Genomic DNA, 24,715 nt, shown 5'->3' with positions numbered 1-24,715 from the left:
GAGAGACCGTGTTGCACTGCTGCCCTCCATTTACTTGTGCTGCCTGTTTGTTTCCAGGTTGTGGGAAATGATAATGGCAGGGTACGGGAGCATGGTTAATAATGTTTAATAAGAACCCAAAAAGATGAAGGGGAAGGAATATAATGAAAAAACTACCCAAAACATGGAAAAAACCACCTGTCACGGGGAACACCGTCCCATCTCCTTGGATACTTTCACATATTAGTCTCCCTTCACGGCATAAGCAAGATGGATCCTGGACACGGGGTATATCCCTGCAGGAAAGTATGAGATTTTTCTATCTGACCCTTTTTTCTATCTAAATATTGGTTTCAATTATAACCAAACAAGTGAACAACCCTGCTACTTAGTTTCAAATTAGTCATCAGTTTCAGTATCTCCTGAAAAATCAGCCTTTCTCCAGTTTTACTGGTTTGCTGTAGCAAATGACTCACAAATACATTCTGAAATGTCATTAAAATGTGGGAGGAATTGCAAGGTTACTTTGCATCCTAGGTAAGACAAAACCTGTTACAATGCATTAAAGGATACCTCTTTTGCCGTCTGCGCAGCCTGACACTTCTGTGCAGTCTAATGCTTCATACGGCTAATTTTTCTGCAGTGAAGTGTGTAAACAGTTGAGTTAAATTCTGTTCAATGCCTGGGCTTCTATTCCATGTGATGTTATTTCTCCATCAGATTATCTCTCTCCTTTTTAGATTGTATAAATCACAGTTTATCAAAAAAGACAATGGAAAGACATTTTGTACAGAGGGTATTTGGTATGCAACAATAATCTTATGCAGACTAAATGCTGCATAATTCAAATTATATGTTTAGTCACAGGATGTTTCTGATTCAGATGAACAGAATGCAATGTACTCATGATGCTAAACAACTGACAGACATTATAGACATTATTTGAATTGCAGAGTGAGAAGGAAAGTATGTGAGATGGGGAGGTGAAAAAATAGTTGATATACACCAATCCTTAGCAAAGGGACCGCCACAATGATTGTCTCCTCCTAAGACTAGCTAAAAAGAGTGTAATGCAAGGTAAGAATAATTTTATTAAAGCTATGAATTGATTTGTGTTCTTTCAGGGAGGAGAGGACAAGTTTGCACCATGTAAGGACATGCTTTTTATGTGATGCTGGCAGATCCCACATGCTTGTCTATCTGCAAAAACACTATCTTCTGTGGAAACATTTTGTGGGTTTTAAAAACCCCTGTATATTACTTGTCATAGCTGCATGCTTTGAATATAAATTTTATTCTCCCCCTTGCAATATTTTCAAATAAATACTTACAATATGAAGAAACTAATAAAAACAAAGAGAAAGATGAGAAGTTAAGAGGCAAATAATGCTGTGAATAATTTATTTCAGCTAACGTGAGAAAGTTTTAGGTGGAGTCCAAACAAACAGTTGGAATGTGAAAAGAAGCAGTATAAAAAGAAAGATACTCATCCTGTCCACAGGCTTACTTTGCTTTTCCCAACTTCTTTTTTTTTCCTTCAGATGAAGAGATTTTGGAAGAATAAAATTATTGCTAAAGTTTTGTTCAGGAACTTATACTTCCTTAGACCCAGTTGGCTGACTAAGATTTGGGCCCAGTGGATTCTTTGGGGCTGGGAATAGAAATGGATGCTTCTGTCTCTGAAAATTTTCAAATTTTAATTTTAAAAAATAAAGTTGTTTCCCTGAAGAATTGAACAAAAGAAGGTTTTTCCACTGGCTTCACTTCCACATAATCTCTAGCCAGTGCATATCTGACAGGCACTTGGATACGTTTTTTATCTCTTTGACTTCCATTTTCTTTTAGGACATGTTGTGGTTATTGATTTCTATGCAGGTTTTTTTGGCTTTCTCTCAGCTCCATCCAGCAATACCAAGGAACATCTCTCTGTCTACCCATCTCCCATTTGAAGTGAAGACTGCTACAGTTTGCATTGCCTACTTCTATAAAGAGTTGAACTATTATAACGATCCTGGGAATAGAGGTACTGGCCACTGAAATGCTGTGTTGGTTCAAAAACTCCCTTCACATAATGCTTTTGCACTCTCGAGGTGTACTTCTCCTGAGTTAATCTGTATCAGGCCTGGGTATATTATTACTAAAAAAAACCCATTATCTTTGGAGATTCGTTATGTCTGCCACTTCTTTTTAATCCACTGACCATGAGGCATAGCTAATGATGTGCTTGTTATTTGTGTTAGAAAAATAAAGTTTTTTCCCCAGTGTCCTTATTCCATTTATTTCAAGCTTTCTCCAGAAAGCTTCTGATGTGTAAGACCAATTGCTTCTGCTCTGAAGCCATTTCTGATGGTTTGAAGGGCCTCCAGGGCATCATGCACAGACTGCTGTAAATCCTCACTTTTGCAGGAATCAGAAAGTTTGCAACACTTGCCCTATACAAGAAATCTCAGAACTATGTTGAGCCTTTGAGATTAGACACGTGACTGTCATCTTGTTAAGACAGAAGTTATGAGTGGAGAAAGAAGTCGGAACAAATATTTTGTTGCCTCTGTTAACAGAGAGCACAGGTGTTCTGCTTATGATGGAGATTTCAGTCTTGGGCAGTTATTGGGTCCTTAACTTTTTCTGATCGCAGGTTATTGACAAATGTGTCTGCGTCTGTCTAAAATTGGTAACATAGGTCTTTGCGTATTTAGGTTTTTACTTTGTGTAAAAGTGTCTATTTCTGAAACAGAGATGAGGCAATACAGAGTGATGGCAGTATCTAGACCACTCCAAACAAGCCCCATGGTGCAGCAAGCAGAGTGCACATTGCTTACCTGGAATAGCAATAAAAGACAACCTTTCTCTGAGGTACACCTTGCATGGGTCTCTCATGGACTAAAAGTTTGTGATTGCTTTACCACGGGACTTGAATGAAAGCCAAAATGAGGTGTATTTGTCAGAAGTTCTCCTCTGATTTGTCACTGTACTATTTCAAGTTAATCAGAAGCTAATGGAAAAGGATGTCAACCCCTACATTTGACTGATAAATAGCATGCTATTTAGCTACTAAAAGATCATCAAAGTTTGCCCTCATGCTGAAAATAAACTCTTGGGGCATATTTGAATCAGGACTTTAAAAACATTTGGCAGAGGCTATTGAGATAACATCTTCAGTTGCAACAGATGTCTTTCTAAGTAATGAGTGTTCTGGAGGTCACCTTGTTTAACCTAAGGTTTTATAATTTTTTTTTTACTAAATAAGAAATGCTATTTCTTTGAAACTGAATCCAAAACCTACTGGAGGAAAATGATTGTTTTTTGATGAATCATAATCTCTTGATTCAGTGTTTTACAGGAATTATATATGGAAAAGAATAGTAGGGAACTCCATGAAATTATTGTGACAGCTGAAATCAAAATAGCAATAGCTTTGAAAAATATATTTTTGAAATGTATTTTTTCTTTTCAGAGCTGCGTGAACATACTGAATGAAACAAAAAGTTTCATGATTTTCAGCATGTAATCAGTGAACTATTTTAATTTGGCACATTTGACACCTTCATTCTTGTTTACAGAGAGATTACCTCTAATTAGAGACAGTCTAATTCAACAGCTTAATTAGCATTAGGGTTTCAGCAAAGATTGTACAGTCTTTATTGTGTACTAATTTTTGCCAAGCCAGAGATGACGTTTTCTTTTATGATGCTAAGGTTATGAGCAAAACCACTGGAAGGCTATAAGAAAATAAGAGGGTGAAAATGCACCATTTTTGGCATTTCTGGAACCCAGAGTTTTGCATTACAGTGCAGCCTGAGACAAAAACTGCAGATTTCTGAAGGTCAGGTTTTCCCACTGAACTCAAAGGTGTTTCCTCTGGAGAGGGGACCTGGTTCAAGCTCCTAAGATGAGGTGGCTCACCTGTGAGATAACAGATTTCTATCTGAACTTCCAGGAATTTTGGACCGGTTGTACACCGACTGGTTGGTCTTACATGCTCCAGTAAGATTTAGTCAAGAGTACTTTGACTACACTGGACTCAGGGTTCCACTGTGCTATGGCAGGTAGCAGGCACTTTTGTGACAAGGAACCTTATTTCACTCTGCTTCGGTGTTTCTAAATCACCCCATGCAAAGCCTGAAGTTTTGAATGCTAAGCCTGAAGTTTTGTTTCCAAATCTTGGCAACCATCTCTGTCATTGCTACTGAAAAAAGAATAAGGTAATGATCTGCTTAAACAGTGCTATTCCTGACAGTAGGTGGTTATTTTATATCCTGATTTGTAAAATGACTAAGAGCATTGTGTTATTTTTCATAACAAAAAGTGGCCTGAAGCACGTTCATCTGGTTTGCTTAACGTTATCCACTCCGCAGAGTTTGAATTGAATGGTGAGTTTGTGAATGTTCAGACCTTTGTATGCAATTACTTTGGTACAGGAGAAAAGAAAAATATTATGCAGGGTACTGATCTTGCTTTATATTTAAACACAGAATAAAATCCTTTTGTTTAAGCATAAAGTACAAATGTTTACCTTGGAGCCTTGTATAATTTTAATTAAAACACAAAGTCATGCCTTTGAACCTCTATTGAGTTCTACCTCTGAATCATATAAAATGAAATCTCAAAATTAAAATTTCTGTGAATAGTAGTTTGTTTTGCTCTATTGCTAATCTTAATAAACACACCGCAGGTTAGTCCCATTTATACTTTTCTGTCTGATCTTCTTAAAACTCATTCTGTGATCAGTTTTGGTCATGTTTCAGCACCTAGCTAATTCTGATTAGCATTACAATCCAGTACAATAAAAGCGGTTTAATCAGAAATTGCAAATGAACCTCAACCAAATCTAGTATAATCAGCTATTTTGCTGACACTGCTTCAGCAGCAGGATTGTCAAGCACAGAATGAATTAGCTATATGTATGAATGGCTTTAGGACATGTTTGATACTGATTTAGAGGAGAATTTGCATAAACAGCAGTTAAAACTTAATTAAAAGTAAAAACCCTGTAGTATGCTTCTAAGGGTGAGCAATTTTTGCTAAATTTAATGATGAGGAAGTCTGTCCTCAACTAATCCTTTCCATTTTCTCAGTCTGTCATAAGCACAGCCTCTTGCATTGATTATGCAGACAGTTGTTATAGGTTCTAACCATCACAATACATTTACAGTGAGTCTAATCACTAAATGGCCATGGTTCAGCACTTCATTAATTTTTAGGGTTTTTTTTTTATTTATTTATTTTAGAGTTGACAAGTTTGCTTTGGCATGGAGCATCTTCTCCTAATTAAAAATTACTTAGCACTGATGACCTATTACAATAATCGTATGTTTTATGATACTCCGGAGCCTGGCTGAGGGGCAGTAGGCAGAAATTTCAGTTTATTTAACATAGCCGACTTAAAAACAAAGAAACAGAATGGAATGATTGGGTAGTTTGAAAAACACTAGATAATGAGTCTGGATAACAAATTGTTTTCAAATAATAAGAATGAAATTTGGCTCAGAGACTAGCTTATTGAAATAATTTCCTTTTCATTTCTCCCCATTAAGCTAAAGAAACAAATATTAATTCCTTAGTAATATTAATGTTTTAGTTAGATTTACTAATGTATCCATCTGGAGTCCTGAATTTGGGCTGCCAGAGCAAAATATCTGAAAGTAAAATGCTGTCTTCAGATAAAATCTTGTGACATTTACGGCAAAATTCCCAAGGTATTCAGTAAATACAGGTGCAGGTTAACCTTGATGAATCAAGCTTAGCTAAAAACACAAGCAAAGATCCCTTTCAGGGTCTTATATTCTCCATGGAGTGTCGTGGTTTAGGCTGGGCTGTCTCCAACCAGGACGTGAAGTTAGCAGAGAGAGGGAAGCAGAATGTCTCCTGAGCAACAGGCTACATAAGTTTATATAAAATGTTAATGAAAATCAATACAGCTTGGGCCAAACTGCCCCATTCAAATGCTCGAAGCCTCCCGTTGCGCTGTCATTATCATTCCAAAAATTTCATGAGAAAAAACCTGAAAATAGAATTTTAATATTGACAACATTTTAATGAGATGAAGAATATATTTTAAATTGAGAAGGGTATTTTCCCTACAGATAAGAAACTCAATAAATAGACATTTTAATAGAAATTCTAAAATAGTAATATTCAGCAATAAGCAGCCTATTCCAAAGATAATATGGTTTAATTATTTTTATAACAGAATCTATACTGAAGGTATTCTATACACATTTAAACAGAAAAGATTCCAGCTGTCCAGATGGATTTCAAAATTTACACAAAGTGAAATCCAGAATTGAACTACAGAGCTGCATTTGGATAGTATAACCAAATTATTAGGCAATTGCATAATCAAATAGAGCCAAGAAAAAAAGAACTTCCTTCTGCAGATCTAGAAGCTTATAACATCCAATATTGTCCTCACTTGCCTGAATAAGAATAAAGAAATAAAAGGAACAGGAGTATGCCAATGTGTATTGGAACGATTGTAAGTTCTTTAGTTTTTCTTTTTGGTTTCTTTCTCTTGATGCTGAAAGAAGTCAGAGGGTTGGGATTTGTTCCCAGTCTGTTCTCCTCAGTCTGCCTTTTTTCAGTGTTGAGAAACAGAAGCACTACTTAGTTTGGTGCCAACTAAGAAAAATGTCTACAGAGACTTGGATAGCTTCATTTTATTCCTGTATTATTCTACAAGTGACTTGTAGAATATTGGTTCATAACCAGAACACTGGTTCATAAGCACTGAGAACTGTGTAATATAAATTACAATCTAGTAGGTTCTTTTGTCAGGAGGTTTAATATGACTGGCTATTATTATTCTTTAGTCTATGCCATTACACTTGATCTCTTAGGCAAATAATACTAGAAAAACATAAGTGCTAAATTTTTTTCCTCTCTCTTTTACTCTCCAACATATATAAAATAAGCAGGAGGAAAAAATAACAGGAGGAAAAAATTCCTCAAATCAATTCATCTGTTTATATCAGGACCAGGAGAAAATGAAGACTTTATATAGAATCATAGAACACCAGGTTGGGAGGGACCTCAAGGATTATCTGATTCAACCTTTCTTGGCAAAAGCACGGTCTAGACAAGGTGGCCCAGCACCCTGTACAGCTCAATCTCAAAAGCGTCAAAAATGTTGGGGAATCCACCAGTTCCCTGGGGAGATTATTCCAGTGGCTGATTTTTCTTATTGTGAAAAATTGTCTTCTTGTGTCCAATCGGAATCTCCCCTGGAGTAACTTCTCCCCATCACCCCTCGTCTTTTCCATAAGACTCCTTGTAAAGAGGGAGCCTCCATCTTCTTTGTAGTCACCCTTGAAATACTGGAATGTGGTGACATGTGGTAGAGGTAGGTAGAGCAGGGGCTGTTATGACCATTTCCAGTATATATAAAACCAATTTGAAAACTGCACTTACTTACACAAAGATTTTCATTTGACTTGCAAAACTTACTGTGTGATTCCTTTAGCAGCTCTTGCCTTTCGTCTTTTTACTCTTGGTAAGTTTCATTGTTTATGTACATTGTGTCTGGGTTCCAACACAGTATCTTTTGACTCAGTTAAATCCAGTATCCTCTAGGTCTTGAAAACATGGTGGATGTAGGAGCTTAGTACCCATAACGTTTTTCATTTTAAAACAAGAAAATAAATAGCCTGGCTTGCACATCCAGCCTTTTCAGATGCTTCCAGATAACTTTTATAGATGTGTGTTTCTTTGCTATAAATACTCATCAGAAAAGTAAGAATAATTATAATTTACTATCCAGAGAGAAATATATATAGAGACTTTCAATCACGGTGTGATTTTCGTGCTTAGTTCTCCACTCAGCAGAGTTGTGAAAACAGTAATACTAATTAAAATTACAAAATTTCTCTACTTTTTTTGACCTAATTCATTAACTGGAATTTAGAGTCTAGCATGTTATTTTAATTAAGACAGAGGGGTGATGTTGAAGTCTTAGTTCTGTTACTTATTCTGGGTTTTTTTGGTAAGATACCTATTCCTGGAGTTGGATTCTTCAGTGCTTCACCTCACTTTCTCTAAGCTTTTTCTCATGGTCCATACCACCAGAGGTTTTGTAATTCTACCTAGAATTTTCTTCCTGTTTTCTCTCAGGTTTTTTCATTGACTTCTTTCTTACAAATCTTTTTGTGAAATACCTACACCCACATGTGCTCTATAAATACTTTTGTTTGTAAAGCAGGCTATGGGCTTTTCTGGTGGAGAGGGAGAGTAGAAAGAAAGGGGATAAACCTGTTGTGCCAGCTACAAATTATGCCCAAAAGAGGCTAATTCCTTCTCTTTTATACTGAGCAAAGAGCAGCTGGCTTGCCTCCTGCTTTCCACGCACACATTTGCAGTAAAGTTTGACAGAACCGACAGCAATATCAGCCTGTATGCCATTAACATAAAGCAGAGTATGAATCGTAATGTTGAAATGTAGTACAGAGAGAAAAGAAAGCAATTGGGTACTGATTGTCTCATCCACTTAAGCTATTAAAACTTATGTGAATTTTTTTTTTTCATCTTTTAATTTCATTCTGCTGGATAATGGAGCTTTGGACTCCGTTCTTTCTTCATTATATAATGCAGTCCAATTTCTTTGAGGTTCGAAACATTTCCTGCTAATAACAATGAGCAGATAATTTTCCTTTTCGTATCTGTAGTATTTATAACTGAATGTTTTTATCTCAGTCTGAATCTTCCTGTCAGGCTTATTCTAAAGCAGAAGAACTGATACTTTGTCAGATAATCCGCACTGCTTCCTTTAATGTACTGTTACATGATTCTATAGAGAGAGTTTGCTGTAATTGGTTAAGTCAGTAACTTTGCCAAATTTAGAAATGACTTCTCAAGCATTGCTATTTGCTAATTTTTGGAAACTCAGAATTTTCTGTGTGGTGGTGAATAACCTATTTGGTTTGTTAGCATTTTTCTTTAATCGTAATTCCAGAATATTTCGAATTTTAATTTAAAAAAATGTTTCAAATATGTATATATATGTACATAATTATTAATAAGATATTAATACAAACACATCCTTAACTCCAAATTTTCCTGATTGCTTTTTCAATTTCATTTTTTTTTTCAGCTAGTTTACTTAAAACCTTGTTGAGATTTTACAACCATAAGAAATCTGATTTCTTTTAATCAGGAAGGTCAGGGTAGCTATATAAATATGCCCAGGGAGGTGGTTGAGTCACCATCCCTGAATGTGTTTAAGAGTTGTTTAGATGTGGTGTTGGGGGATATGGTGTAGGGAAGAACTTTGTAGAGTAGGGTAGATGGCTGGACTCGATGATCCCAAGGGTCTTTTCCAGCCTGAATGATTCTATGATTATGCCAACTATTTGTGTGATATTGATCATCATTGCATATTCCTATAGTAACTTCTCTTTAGATTATCAGACAGAACCCAGAGAAAACATATTCTTACTACAGGCATAAGTCTCTGAAAGATTAATGGATACTTAGTACCCATGAAACAAACGAGTTTGGGGTTTTTTGTTGTGTTATGCATTATGATACTTGTTATATAAGTTTGCATCAGAAGAATTGTTCTAATATTGTTGTAGGTTTATTTACAGAATTCCGGGAATACTTGATAGCATCAGTAAAAACATACAAAAATGGAATGGAAGATGTTGAAGGTAGGTCTTTAGGAAGGAGAGAGGTCTATTTGTGGAACAGTTAATGCAAGAGCAGAGCCTTGGTTTGCTCTCTTCTGGATGAGGTTTACCTTGCTTTTAGTTTTATTTTGGAACAGTCTGATTTGAAATCTTATAACATTTGCCTACAAACTGCCAAATCTTTTCTCTGAGAGAAATGCAAACAGCAAAAAGGTGTGTCACAACACAAATTTGACAAGAAAATATAGTCAGCTTTCAGTTTTATAGAATTGGCATCTTTAAACACATATATATAAAGGAAGAAAAAGTAAATTATGCAAGAAGTGATCTGCAAAATGCCCTTGCAATTAGTGGAAAAGATTTTTCTGAGTAGCTGAATTACTATTCAAACTGTGCAGCTTTTATCAAAAGGACACTCCTTGGCAGGCCCCTGAACTCCATTGTAAGAGTTGTAAGTATGCAAGTATTATTGTAAATAAATAACTAAACCTTTCTGGGTTTGGCAAAATTTGTCTGGAATTTTGTTGGTTTTATGATGTGCTGCAAGAATATTTACCATATATTTTAGGGAGGGAAGAACTTTGCGAATACTATTTCTCAAAATTGCAATCCTTCCATCGGAAGCAGCATTGAATTCCATTTCTCCTAGGTTTAGGACGCCAGACCAAACACATTGTATGATACAGCTTTCAGAATTGTGGTGCTAGGACTCTATATTACTTGAGATACTTGCAGAGCAGTTTATCTAAAGTGTAGCTTGATTATTTTTTCTAAAAAATCATGCCAAAAGGCTCTTAAGGTGGTATAGCTAGGTACTGTTCTTAATAGATAGCTTATTGGAAAGTCTGAATAAAAACCAAGAAAGCACTGTCATAGGCAATGAATATTTTTTTCTGCTTCTGACCGCTAAAGTTAGAAAGTATAGTTACTATATTTTAAAGTATTTGAGAATAGTGTGGATTACTTGTTTATAATGTGAGAGGTATACTTAAAAATCATCTGTAGTTTCTTTCCTACAGATTTATGACATCATAATAAATGCATGCAGTTACAAATATCAAAAAGGATGCTTGAGGGAGAGTAGTATATAATTACAAGCTTGATATTCCTGTGGAAAAATTCAAATGTTTAAGTTGTTTTTTGAATTAAATTTATTTTTGATTATCTATTTTCATGTAGAGATTCTGAAATAGTTTGGGTTTGTTAAATAAGGTCCGCTGAGGAAAAAGCATTTAAAGAACTGTGAATTGTCTAAAGCAGATAGATGATCTTTTGTACTGACCAGTTAAATCCAGGGGAAAACAGAAAGAGCAAATAACTTTTGGCTGTCTGATTGAATAAAAGCCCTTGGTATTTGTTGTGTTGTAAGCTGACTGCACGTTTATACAGACATCTGAGTGTAAAAAGAATTGTTTATTGAGGCTAATATTCTAAACTGACCTCTTTCTCAGGGAGCTTTTATTAAAACAGTCTCCTGACAAGTAAAGTTGTATGTGATTAGATAATTTATGCATATTTTAATTTAATTAATCATCTAAAATAGTAATTTGAAGCTCAGAACTGGGATTTGCTATTAATCTAATCAGATGGCAAGTGAATGCACTAAGTCCATAAATTTCCTGGAAAGGTGGTTATTATTGCAGCAGACTGAATTATTTATGGGAAATGGAGCAGCTGATGAATGCACCTGGTTTGGGTTTTTTTTTTTTTTCCCTATTTGCAAGCTGATACCGACTGTTACAAATTTGCTTCTTATTTCCATGTATCTGTTGAACAGATTAAGGCACCGGTTAAGCATGCATCTACGTTCCCTGTTTTACATTCTTAAATAATCTGAGGGGACACCTGTTTTATTACCCTGCTGAATGTGGACTTAGCTAGTTGAAAAAGACATCACTGATTTCCTTAATCACACATTTAATTGCTTGGCTGAACAGAAGCATGAGGTTGTCATTTTCAAAGCGTCTGAAGGCATTGGAGGCTGATGCAGGCGTTCACGCTGCACCGTGAAATGCCTCGTGGTGCACAGAAACGAGCCAGAGCCCCACCAAGGTGCTACAGCCGTGGTGCTCCACGTCCTCTTACGCAGAGTCACGACAGCGCTAGTCCCTTTCCTAGGTATTACATTGGGCTTGGGAGCAAGAAAACCAATTTGCTCTTTCCCTGTTGGAGAAGTTTTGTTACCCGTTCCCACGATCTCCCCTCATACATAGTACTTGAGCAGCAGGACACTGTCTAGTGACTAACACAATGTACAGCAAATGGCTTCTTAGGGCAGATTCAGCTCTTGGTTACTTTTGACTGAAAATCATTTATGTGAATGAACTCATCTCCATCTTTTGATCTCAGGCCTGTCTTTTCAGAATGTGATTTTTTTTTTTCCCTTACCCCTATAAGTATACATGTCTTTTTTTACCTCTCAATTTTTCTTATCATCTACTTGGTGTACTAGTAGAAATTGCTTTATCTAACTAGGACATACTCCCTTCAGTTTGAGATATTCTACATAAACATAGTTGTTTTGCTTGAATACTAATTTTATTCACTGTGCAAGAGAACACGAACCCTCATGCTTTCATCTGCACCATGTGCTTACCTGGATTTTCAGCTGTTCCTCTAGAACACATGAATATAGTAACTCCGGCAGCCTTGGGTGCACAAAGGACATGCATTTATTAGCAGCACGAAAATAAGAAGCAGAGGAGTCTGAGCTTCATTGTTTTGTGGGACAAAAGAGGATTAAACAATACAAGTTTACACAAATAACTGTAGAAGTTGTTGCCATTTTCAGAGGATAGCAGTGCTGCTCTTTATACTATGATGTTTCTTGGAAATCCTACAGCATATTACTAAAAAGGAGAGAAGTTTTGTGAAACTGGTGTCACTAAGATGGTCCCACAATTGTGCCCTTAAGGAAGGAGGCTTGCCCATCGTCCCTCCAAGCAAGGTACAGAGGAGCTTCCACACCGCCTTTCCTTATCTGACTGAGCACATCTTGCGTGCTGAAAGTATGCCTTCGGCAGAACTAGAATCTTAGTACATTTAGTGAAGGTAACACACTTAACACTATTTCAGATGATGGCGACTATAATAATTTCAGTAGCCTCCTAATTAGGAATTCATTAGGAAACAATGGAATTTATCATCTCTAAATTTACTGTCTCATATATTGCTTTGGCACTGCTAATAAATATTTTTTGATTGTAAGTAATTTTTCTGCCAGAACAAGAAACATATTGTTTAAAAAGCAGCTCTCACAACATAGAAGAACGAGGCTTTTGCAGATAGAGGTTAACAGATGCTAAAGGGTTAATGCCTTAATAGAATTTTTAAAAAATCTTATTTTGAGAAACTGCCATAAATCTTGATGATAAGCATTTCATGTACCTTCAAATGCAGCTGGCATATGAAAAATTTAGTTTTTAAATGCAGCTGAATTCTTTGTCTTCAAGGGAACCAAAAATGTAGAGTGAGTCAGTCTTACAGTAAAGAAAAAGTGACGATAGCAGAACAGACAAATCATCTTTCTAAAGAATTCTTGCCTTTGGACTTGAACGTTCATGAATTTTCATTATTAAATTTATCTTTCTGAATTATTGAAAATGATTTACTGAATATCATTTAAACCCAGTCTCTAACTAAAATCATTCAGTCTTTATTAATGCAAGACCAAAAGTACTATTTTGATGATGCTACTGATATAACCAGTATATATCTTTGATATGACAGTTATTTTTAACACAGGAATAGAGGCTTAAAACATTTGAGAGAAAAAGGCTAGAGATACCCAGGTTTTTACATTTATTTAAATACCATTTACTTTGCATTATGGCCATTAATTGTGGATAAAGTGACCATAACAATATTTTCGTACACCTAACTCTAGGTTGTTACTGACTTCTAGTGCTTCATGCTAGGATGAGGAAATTTAACTCAACAAAGTTTAGGAACCTGTTCTGGAATATATTATGCTTTTCAAGGAATGTAAATGCAACTCTTTTAGGACCCTTATATCTACTATTACATTAACTAGTACTATGGTGTCAAAAGTATGACTTATGTAATCTGGGCATTACCGAAAATGGACCTTTCTTCAGCTTCTATACCTGAAATTGGGAATTTAGGATTAGAACAAAACTTTTTTAGCATCTTATTCTGTCATATAAATTCTTTCCTAACCTTAATGTTGAAGCCACATTTTTCTAGATGCACCTATTTTTTAATATCATAGAATCATAGAATCATCCAGGTTGGAAAAGACCCTTGGGATCGTCGAGTCCAACCATCTACCCTACTCTACAAAGTTCTTCCCTACACCATATCCCCCAACACTACATCTAAGCGACTCTTAAACTCATCCAAGGATGGTGACTCAACCACCTCCCTGGGCAGCCTGTTCCAGTGTCTGATCACTCTTTCTGTGAAGAATTTCTTCCTAATGTCCCGTCTAAACCTACCCTGTTGCAACTTGAATCCATTCCCTCTTGTTCTATCACTGTTTGCTTGTGAGAAGAGACCAGGACCAACCTCTCTACAATGTCCTTTCAAGTAGTTATAAAGACTGATGAGGTCTCTATACCCCTCAGTCTCCTCTTCCTCAAACTAAACAGTCCTAGCTCCCTCAATCGTTCTTCGTACGATTTAATCTCCAGGCCCTTCACCAGCTTCGTTGCCCTCCTCTGTACCCACTCCAGCACCTCGATATCTCTCTTGTATTGAGGTGCCCAAAACTGGACACAGTACTCCAGATGTGGCCTCACCAGTGCTGAGTACAGGGGAACAATCACCTCCCTACTTCTGCTTGTCACACAAGCCAGGATGCCATTGGCTTTCTTGGCCACCTGGGCACACTGCTGGCTCATATTCAGCTGCTTGTCAATTAGAACCCCCAAGTCCTTTTCCGCCAGGGAGCTTTCCAGCTACACTTCCCCAAGCCTGTACCGATACATGGGGTTGTTGTGGCCCAAGTGCAGGACCTGGCACTTGCTGACCTTTTTTTTTCACTTCAAAAGATTAGTTTCTTTCTGTATCAGGTATTTCCTATATAGCCTAATAGGAAGTGCGCAGTAACAGCATTATGTTTTCTTTTATTATAGTCTATCCATCTACGCATTCACAATAATGTTTTGTTTGCCTTTTTTTACTGCTACTGTGCTTTGTGTTGCTGGTTAAAATGATTTTCTGTAATAACCTTCAAATTGTTTTCCTGATCAGTGTGCTAAATTATTGGGCCATTTGCCACATATTGTATAGCTTGTTTTCTTGCTCCAAGCCTAATTATTTTGCATCTTTCTGTACAACAAAACGCCTTTACCATCTGCTATGCTGTTCATGTAAACAATCAAAATCTGACTTAGTTTGTACCATTCAACCTTATTTGTTCTATCTTCTAACCCTTGTATCATCTGCAATCTTGAACATGATGACCTTATTTCCATGTATCTCTTGAATAGATTAAGATGCTAGGGAGCAACAGAGTCCTAAAACCAGACTGCTGGTTTTATGCTTTATTTTTAACAATTAGGAAGGACGTGTCAATGGTGATTACTTTTTTTTTTCTTTTTTTCTTCTTCTTCCTCTTCTCATTTTGGAAATAAGTTTCCAATCATTACCATAATGTACTTATTCCATAAGCCTTAATCTGAACCATTACTCTCTAGGTTCAAATCCTACCAAATATGCTTTGTATATCTGAATGTGTGTTTTACTTTATTTATCATGCTAATAGTATCATTGAAGATCAGTGTAAGACAATTATGAACGGATCCTCCTCCTTACTTCTTACATTCTTGTTCTCTCCAACGTTTTTCACCAAGATAGTAAAGATTAAAACCGTTTAATTCTCTTGCTTGCATATTTGCCCATGTGTATTTTACACGATTGTAATAGTGTACTAACAGTGTTGCTTAAGGTACCCTGACTTCGTGAGTCCATGCCCAACTACACTTGCTCAGTGGGCTGTATTTTAAATACTTTATGAAATTAGTCTGTTTTAGTGATTCTATTTATTCTACATCATGTATGCATTGCAGGCATAAGGAAAAACACATAAGATGTAAATACAAACTAGATCTTGTGCTAGCCTGAACTTTCCAGGTGCCATTTCAGACATTAGAGTAAGCAATATAGTATAGTTCTGAGTAGACTGTGACACTTTGTACATTACATTTGAAAGAACAGACTTCTACATTCTCATGCAAATACATTGGAGAAGGGAGATGTTATAAGTGTCCTCCTCTGGTGCTTATAGATGGTATGGGAATCATGTCATCAATGCACTTAATCTGTCACTAAATTATATTTCTTTATACCCTCTGTGCTGTTCCAGTAAAGCAAAAAAAATATTTGCTTTTTCTTTGTTGATGGACATAGTTTTATATAGCTTATAGTTTACCTCACCTGAGAAAGGAAAGCCCTAGTTCGTATGGATTTGGTAATAAAAATGTCATGTTAGGCAGTCAGCCCTTGCTTGCATCCTGTGCTCTGGCTCTGCCTGGTCTATAACCCTGAGCAATAGTTTCCCTCTCCATATTTGAAATGACTGAAGATTTGAGGAGTTGTTACCTACTGATGGAGTTGTACATGAAGTTATTATATAGGGATTTAGAAATGCTTACAGTTAATCACTAAATTATTTTATCCGTTGCTTAGCTTTGTTTTAACTCTATTGAAAACAGGTAATTGTATATTGTTCATCAACGTACCTAATGCACTGTGATTGACATAACTAGTTCCCCCTCTGGTTCACCTTTCCCTGCCTTCCTCTGAATTATATGTTGTCTTTATATGATGACAAATGTAGTTGTTTAGGCTTTTTACATTCAAAGTTAAAGAAAAGAAAAAGCAATAATACTTAAATCTGCCATTGGCAGATCCAAAAGTAGTTACACTGTGAAGAATGTCAAGTTGAAGAGAGAAGGCAAGTAGTTACAATGTCAAATTTTATGAATCTAGTACAAAAAAGAAGTTGCTGTCTACCTGAGCAGTGCCACTGGAAAAAGCAAATTACTTTTAACCAATATAATGAGGAACTCAGTGTACTCAGAGACAACAGAGATGAAAATTCATAGATAAGAGGAATTATGCTTTATTGGATGATAAACCATCTACTTAAAGTGATAGATGTGTGAAAGAAGAGAGAATGACATGTGCACACGATACAAAAGAATTAACAGTTATAGAAGAAGAAAGATTCGATCTGGATACCAGTCCTGCAATCTTCTATCACCAGCAAATGACAAAAGAATATTGTTTCGTTTTCACTTCATTCAAGGTATATGAGAATAAATCACTTCAGGCATTAATCATGGGCCCTTAAAAGGAGAGCTGCAGAATACTCCAGTGAATTAACTGAGCATCCTTATTTTAAGCACTGGAGTAGTCTAATAAAAGATGGAATATTATTGTGCCTCAAGTAAGAATATGCCTGAGAGCTTTGCAGGTTTGTGGGGTAATTCAGCATCTTACTGGAAAAAAATGTAAGTATTTAAAAAGAAGACACCCTTCCTCCACCTTTTTTTTTTTTTTTTTTTTTTTTTTTCACATTTTGCAGTGCTCTAGAGAATGAAATGTCATAGCAAGAACCAAGAATCTAAATGAAGACTTATTTTCCTATGGAAGAAGAGAAGAATTTTTTTACACATTGCCTTTGGTTCTGTACATCACAGGATGGTTGGATCTGAGTGCTCCTTTGTGTCTCCCATATGTAAGTTATATGTGATAGGAAATGTTGCATTTCTTTATCTTTTGATACCTAGCCAAAACAATAAAAGCTGTTTCTGAATATATATATGTGTGTATATATATACGCATATATGTATGTGTGTGTACACATAAATGAAGTGGCTGGGACTTTCTCAGCCTGCTTCTCAACTAGTTCAGAAGAGAAACTCCATCAGACTACAGAAATAGTGAAAAAACACAACAATCCTCTAAAAGTCTCGGCACTTCTCAAAGAAAAACCTCCAAAATACCCCTCAGTGTTCCCCAGCCTTCTAGAACTCTAGAGAGCCAAAGTTAAAAGGACTAATAGCAATTAGATATCTAATGTTAAGTTGGTGGGAGTTCTCTGTCTGTCTGCATTCTGCACTTGAACATTTAACTCTCATGTAGGACTTTCCTAGATGTGGTCTCTATCCCTTTGCGTTTTTGTTCTTCACTGTGCCACTATTTTGGAGCTCGTAATGGGAAGTGCCCATTAAAAGTGTTTCTAGCATTCTCCAGGGCTATCTTTGTTAGAACTCAGTGCTACTTGGGAGTTGATGTAGTGAGGCTGAGGTCTTTTTCGGCTCCTACCCCAGCTTTTAAAAGTACCTTGGGATGGGAGATGCTATTGATTCAGGCAAGTGAAGAAATACACATGCTACCAAATAGCTGCAATGAGTAGGCCTATGTTTTTGCTGAAAAGGGCTAAATTTATACTTTCAAATATAAGAATGAAAAACAAACCTAAATTCAAATTGATGGTCTCATTGCGGAGCTCCAGTGCATTAGTGTGACTCACCAAAGATGGTGACATTGGAGTTACTTTGCAGTCTTCATGTCAACCTTATAAGCAAACATAAAAATGGTGGTGCTTCTAAAATTAGAATTATCTACAGTTTAAAGAAAAGTTTAAAGAAATCTAGTTAAACACTAGCCAATGCTTTAAGGTTTTAAATTTTTTTTCAGGGAAAACACCAAAGCTGTCTAAATCATGCAGAATTGGTACATACAAAAAACAAAACGCCAAGCAGTGTATTAACACTGTCCAACAAATGAGGTGACAGCACTGTGAGAAAACAGAAAGTAGAATTCATGCACAGAGGTATTTCAGAGAAGGACAGTGAAGCATCTGTCTTTTGAAACCAGACAAGGACAATAAAAGAGATTGCTTCATAACAGTTCAAAGCATATCCCATAACTTTGAAGCAGGAAAAGCAAAGGCCATTTTACGAAAATTGTTAGGTATCCTGTATAATAACCTGTTTAGGTCAGGGCCACCTCTGATTTTCTGGAAGTGAACCCTTTTGTGAATAGTGAGCCTTCTACAGAAATTTTGAGAAAATTCATAAAGTATTAAAAGGATGAAATAGCAACCTCTGTGTCTGCTGGTCCAGAACAGTCGCTTTAACAAATCAGAGAGTGTTGCTGGAATTGCATTTTGATACTACTGTAGCATCAAGATAAAATACGACACCAGAGATGAGGCAAAGTGTAAGTGCCACCTACGTACAGCAGAAAACAACCTGGAATTTCTAGAATATATGACCTGTCAGTTTTCAGGGCGACTTTAGTCTGAAGGTTCAGCTTTACAAAATGACTTGAGGAACTGCAAAATGTTTTGTCCTTTCTCTTTCTTGGGTGGGTGGGTAAATCCCTATCATCTTGGATGTTCTTTGCTTCTTTTGTTGCTTCACTTACAATTGCTCTTAAAGGAAAATCATTACTTGCCAAATGTGCCTGAGACTCTCCAATTTTCAGGTCACTTTGTCTGTTTATTCCACAGTGCTTATCTGTTCCCCGCTCACTGTGAATCTCTTCAGAAAGTCCCCCAACAGATGTAGAACTTGGAACTCGACCAAAAAAAAAATCTATATTCTGCTGGCTCTGTAGCACAGATTTCTCCAAACTCCTTCATCTTTCTTACTGCTTTGAGAACTGTTTATGCCAGATCATTGGCTTTAGTTTTGGAACCCATTTGGTCCTAAACCTACAGTCAGAGCAGTGACCGCATTTCATCAGCTTATCTTCCAGATTTGCAGGAGGGGTCACTGGTTCCCTCCAGGGGCCTGTGCTTACTATAGAGCTTAAGACCTGTCCTGGGTTGAGAGACACAGGACTAACTTTTCTTCTAATGCTGGGGAAAATTGCACTTTTAGAAGACTCTGGGGTCTGAATTTGTGAAAATATTTACTTTATAGCCAGCCAGGCTCTGTGGGATTCAAGGTTTTAGTGTTTTCGAGCCTTGCCAGGGGCAGGGACAAGGAGGAGCAAGGCCTGGGCATTTGACCCAGGCTGGCCAACAGGATTACTTCGTACCATGAACGTCACATTCAATATAAATTAGAAAAGTTTGCTGCATAGCGGGCTCTCTCCCTGATGGCGGTGGTCCAGACAACTCCTTGCCCCGGTGCCGGAGCCCTGAGGCCTTCCCTTCCTCCTGAAGCCATTGCGCTCCCAGTGTCCGCCATTTGCTGTCCCTGCTGGGAGTGCACAGCTTCTGCTGAGAGAATTGGCTGAGTATAATTCCTGTGTATCTTATATCAGTATTGGGATTAATACTGGTTCTTTAGTCTTATTGTTAATTATTTAGTCTTAGTCTATTAAATCTATTTATATTTCAACCCTTGTGTTTCTTTGTGTTCCCCGATTCCCCTTTGCGGGTGGGGAGGGGTCATCGGGTGATAGAATAATTGTCTAACGACAATAGAGCATTTGAGATGGTGCAGCCTGAAAAAGTGAGAAAAGGAGAAAGCCTTGAGCAAATTGGCGAACATGTCCCAGATGAGTGAAATAGCTAAGTCAGGCACTGCCGGGGAGTTTCAAATGTCAGGACTAGGACTGTGACGGTATCCAAAGAACATCCCCAGGAGTTGCTATACCATGATAATCTTCTCTCTTTTTTTTCACTTTTAGTTTGATTAAATATGATTTTTTAATCAATATTGTAATATCAGAATTGCTAAGTTTCCTCTGTATTGACAAAGATTAATTAGTAGAATAAAAATATAGCTGCTATCCACTCTCTGAAATGTAGATGCTCATATTTTTAATTAGATATATCATGAAAGCCTCAAAATTTTCATTTAAATTTCAAATTATTTCATCCAGTTCTGTTTTTTTTCCTTTCTGAATATTTCAATTAACATATTTCCAGGACAGTATTTGACATGAATTTCCCAAATAAATTTATATTTTATATTGGCAACACAACACTCAGAAGTTTCTGTTTTCATAACTCTGAATCATACTTCAAGTTTTAAAACTGTACAGTGCTACAGTGCTAGGCCACATTAATACATTTTATTTTTAAAGTACATTTGTTTCATTTGCATGCTTATAAGAGGTCCACTGAGTTAGATGCCTGAATGGCAATCCTTTTTCTCAAAGCTGGAAGGGGAGCTTCTCTCCTTTGGAAATTAATGACAGCAACTGCTACTGAACCTCATATTCCTTTCTGCAGATTGTTAGACCATATCTGAGGCCAGTGCTCCATAGACATAAGACTGTAAGTGACTTATTTATCTCCATGGTCACTATAAGTTTGTCACATTGCAAGGGAAACTACTGAGTTCTTCCATTATTCACAGCTATCCTTGTTCTTCGCACACTCAGAGGGGAAAAGGGACACTGGTTTTTCTTGAGGATGTTATGTTACTTTGCTGCAAAATGGTTTTGTAAACTTCTTTCTGCTACTCTCAGTATATTTGAAAGATTTATGTCAGAGTTCTCCAGTGAAGAACAGAGAAGACACTTCAAAAGATATGTGTGATCAATATGCAAAATTGTCATTGTTTAACTATTCTCGCTTCTAATGCAGTGAAATGAAATTCCCTCATAGGCTATAAAACCAGCGCTGCACTGTATTTTAGATGAGCACAATATACAGAAAAAAATCAGTTAGAAAAATTATCTTTTCATGGATTCATAAATACTAGAGAAGCTAGAGAATTGTAATTTACTTAGAGGAAATTTTATAAAGGCTTACATGTAAAGTAGAAATGACTAAATACCCTTCACGATCTTTAAAATCTCCCCTTTCATCTGCCCCACATTCTGCAGATTTTTCTTCACATATGGCTCAAAAAATACCAGTAATATCTTTCTAATCCATAGATACCCTGCTTTCTCTGACTAAAAAATTCTTCTACAGCAGTTTTCTTAGAGTAGTATGCTCTACGTATTATAAGTCATTATAAAGAAGAAATACACATATGTTACTTTCAAATGTGCATGTAGGGGAGTGAGAAATAAGATCTCTATAGAGATTTTTTTTAAAGAAAATTTACAGTTACACTGACTTTTTAGATAAAAATATTATGTTCGTGGTAATTCTTGAAAAATTTTATTCATTTTTACTTTTAACTTTATTCTAGTCATATTTTGCATTAATATGCCTTTTTTGTTTTTTTTTTTCAGTACAGAGAAGAAAATACATTACTTTGCAATTTATGGAAAAGGCAAGTTTAATAGATGACTGGGTAGAATTTAGATTGGCACATGTACTTTTGTGGTAAGAAGTGTTTCCCGACAACATTCTAGTACTTTAGAAACTTGTTTTACCTGAGCCAAGAAACAAAATGGTAATTTTGCTTCTGAACATAAAAAGTGAACTATGTCTTATATGTTTAATAATTAGTGCATTCTATATACTAGCTGCTTAGAATAATTCAAATGTTATATGAGATCCAAATGTGATTTTTGTTACAATTGAATGAGTCAGCAACATGTACCTTGTCAGTAATATGCAGAACCTACTGATATTTAGAATTGCTTTTTGCTCAGTCATATATTATGTTTACATAACCTTAGTGGTAAAATAAACATGAAAAAACATCTGTTCAAATAAATTCAGTATCACTAAAAGACTTACTCTCAAATGACACCAGAAAGAAGGCTCATGGGAAAATGTTAACAAACAGTAATGTCACATCACGGCTTTCATAACTTTGTCTCAGCATGGCATGCCACAGAGCAAGCTGTCTGCTAGTTTCATTAAATTATTTTGAAATTGCTTTGTGTTATGTGCTAGGGTACATTTTCAGAAAATATTATGTAGTTGTTAAAGTTGAAATCTCTTTGTATTGATTCAGTTGGTCTACAACATGTTACTTTTAGGGAATGGTAAGCCATAGGAATTCCTGTACCTTGCTAACCTGACTCCATCAATGCTCTCACAAATGATGAGCAGCTGAACCAGCTGTCACTCTAAAAGCTTCTTTTGGAATGAAAAAAGACATGTTCAGAAACAGAAAGGAATGTTGTAAATTTAAGTACAAAATTCAGGCAGTTAATTATGCTGATCTTAATTCTATAACCATCCTTCCATTTTTATTTAAGACTTCATATTACCACAAGACCGTTCATATCTCATGCTCTCTGTGTGAATCTTTGAATAATCCATTCCTTTTTGTAATCTATCACCTGTGATTCTTGATCTCAGATCTGCAATTGCAGATCTCTGATGTCTTCTAACGTACGCTGAATTTACACTATTCATCATTTAGTTCGGTAGACTTTTTATCCTGCATCATTTTACTGAGATGGCTTAGTCTTTCTGAGTGTGTCTTTCATTTCACTTCTGAGACATCCAGAAACTCTGAATTTCATCTGAATAGGAATGGCAAGGATGTTTGACTTTATCAAAGGTTTAGATTTGTCTAAAAATAAAAATGTGATGTAGCAAAGAAAAGAAATCACAATGAGAACTTATTTTTCTAGCTCTTATAACTTCCTACATAATCAGATTTCCACAGAACCAATTTTTAACTAAAACTCGTGTCAAGGAAAATTTAGTTCATGTTCTGTGTCTTCTGATGAAAAGCGTGTTGCCTTTAAGATAAGTAGGATAATATAACTTCGCTGAGTGTTCTTGATCAACATATTGAAAACTGTTGAAACTATTCTCTTGAAAACTGAGAACTATTAAATCAGGGTCATCTATGCTAGACAAACTGCATATGCCAGTGCAAGCAGCTTCTCAGCCACGTTACTCTGTACAAGGTGTGAGCTATATCAGATAGGTACCGCCTTAACTTCAGGAGCGTTTCCATTGGGTGTTTAAAGTACACGTCCAATATGTGAATGCAGAGGCCACTGTTCCTTGAACTATCAAGCTTCCCAGATAACCTTAGACTGGTGTTTCCATTATGTGTTGAGGAATTTGGCTACTAGGCCTTTGACATCCACAAAATCTGCAGGATTTCATCTCAAACGTAAAAATGAAGTGTGTTTTAAGCACAGGCACTGTGTGGTCTTATACAGTTACAGAACCAGTTGCTTTGCAGAAGTGGCAGAAACACTTGATTTGTTCCAGGAAGCAAGTGGAAGTTTTCCAGGGTGTGAGAGAGACTTGTGTTCCATTATTTATTTGAATACTCAGTAATACAGAGGCAATTTAAAAGCTCCAGTGTTGGATAAGAAAAATCTTGAAGCATTCTTAACTTTTCTGTTGTAGCTGTGAAACCAGTGTAATTGCAAAGCTATGGAGGCGTTATCCGAAGGCTGAGTAGGCTCATGTAGGGTATTAGCAGTTATACTAATGCATCATGAGGAAAAAGTAAACAAATCTTATGTTTCCGATCATGAAATGATTGTTTCAAGGCACCACTAGGTCGATGCACAAGAAGTTGGATACTTCCATCCCTCTACACTTCAGATCATTCGCTAGAGGTAAAGACAAGGTGGTAACTGGAGAAACAATTTATTTGGGTATTTTAGCGTGGCTTCTACTATCTGCTGTGTAACTCTACATCAGCAGAAGAAAGACCAGAGTGGGTTTAACACAGCTGTTGCATGTGGCTTGACTCTCTCTTTTTTCAAGACTGGTCATCTCTGTAGATAGGGTACTGCCTTGCTGAAGAAGTATTATCCCATATGGACTCCGAGTGCTCTTGAATTGTAAAGGTATGGAAAAGATTACTTTTACTGTTTCATTAATTGTTGACATCAGGCTGGCTTTCAATACAGCTTAGAAAATGAAATGAATGAAAAGGTGCAAAAATCCCTTAAGATATTTCTATCACAAAAGAGTAATTATGAAATGAGATAATTTGTAGTTATCATATTTAGTAGCATTAGCATGTCTTTCATGTAAACACTTCCTGCAGGTATGAACAAAAAGAAAAACAAATTCAACCCTGATCTTGGATAGGTCCAAAACTCTCACTGAAATCATTGTGCAAAATGGACTTCCCACCTTCAACCTCACCAGCGCCTGAAGTTTGGGAGAGGCTGTGCGATACTTTAGGCTTTCTTTGTGGGTTGGAACATCCTTGTCACATATTGGGGAGTTGGTTTGTGTTAAAATTTATGGTATGTTTTTCAACCTCCATTGTCTTTAATCTTCATTTTAGACAACCTTAAATGTTTTTTTACACCTTTACTGGTGTATTTTTTTTTTTTTTTTGACTTGG

The sequence above is a fragment of the Numenius arquata genome, chromosome 10 (genome assembly GCF_964106895.1).
Source record: "Numenius arquata chromosome 10, bNumArq3.hap1.1, whole genome shotgun sequence".
NCBI lineage: Eukaryota > Metazoa > Chordata > Aves > Charadriiformes > Scolopacidae > Numenius > Numenius arquata.
The sequence above is the reverse complement of the archived record's forward strand: the minus strand, read 5'-3'. Positions refer to the sequence as shown.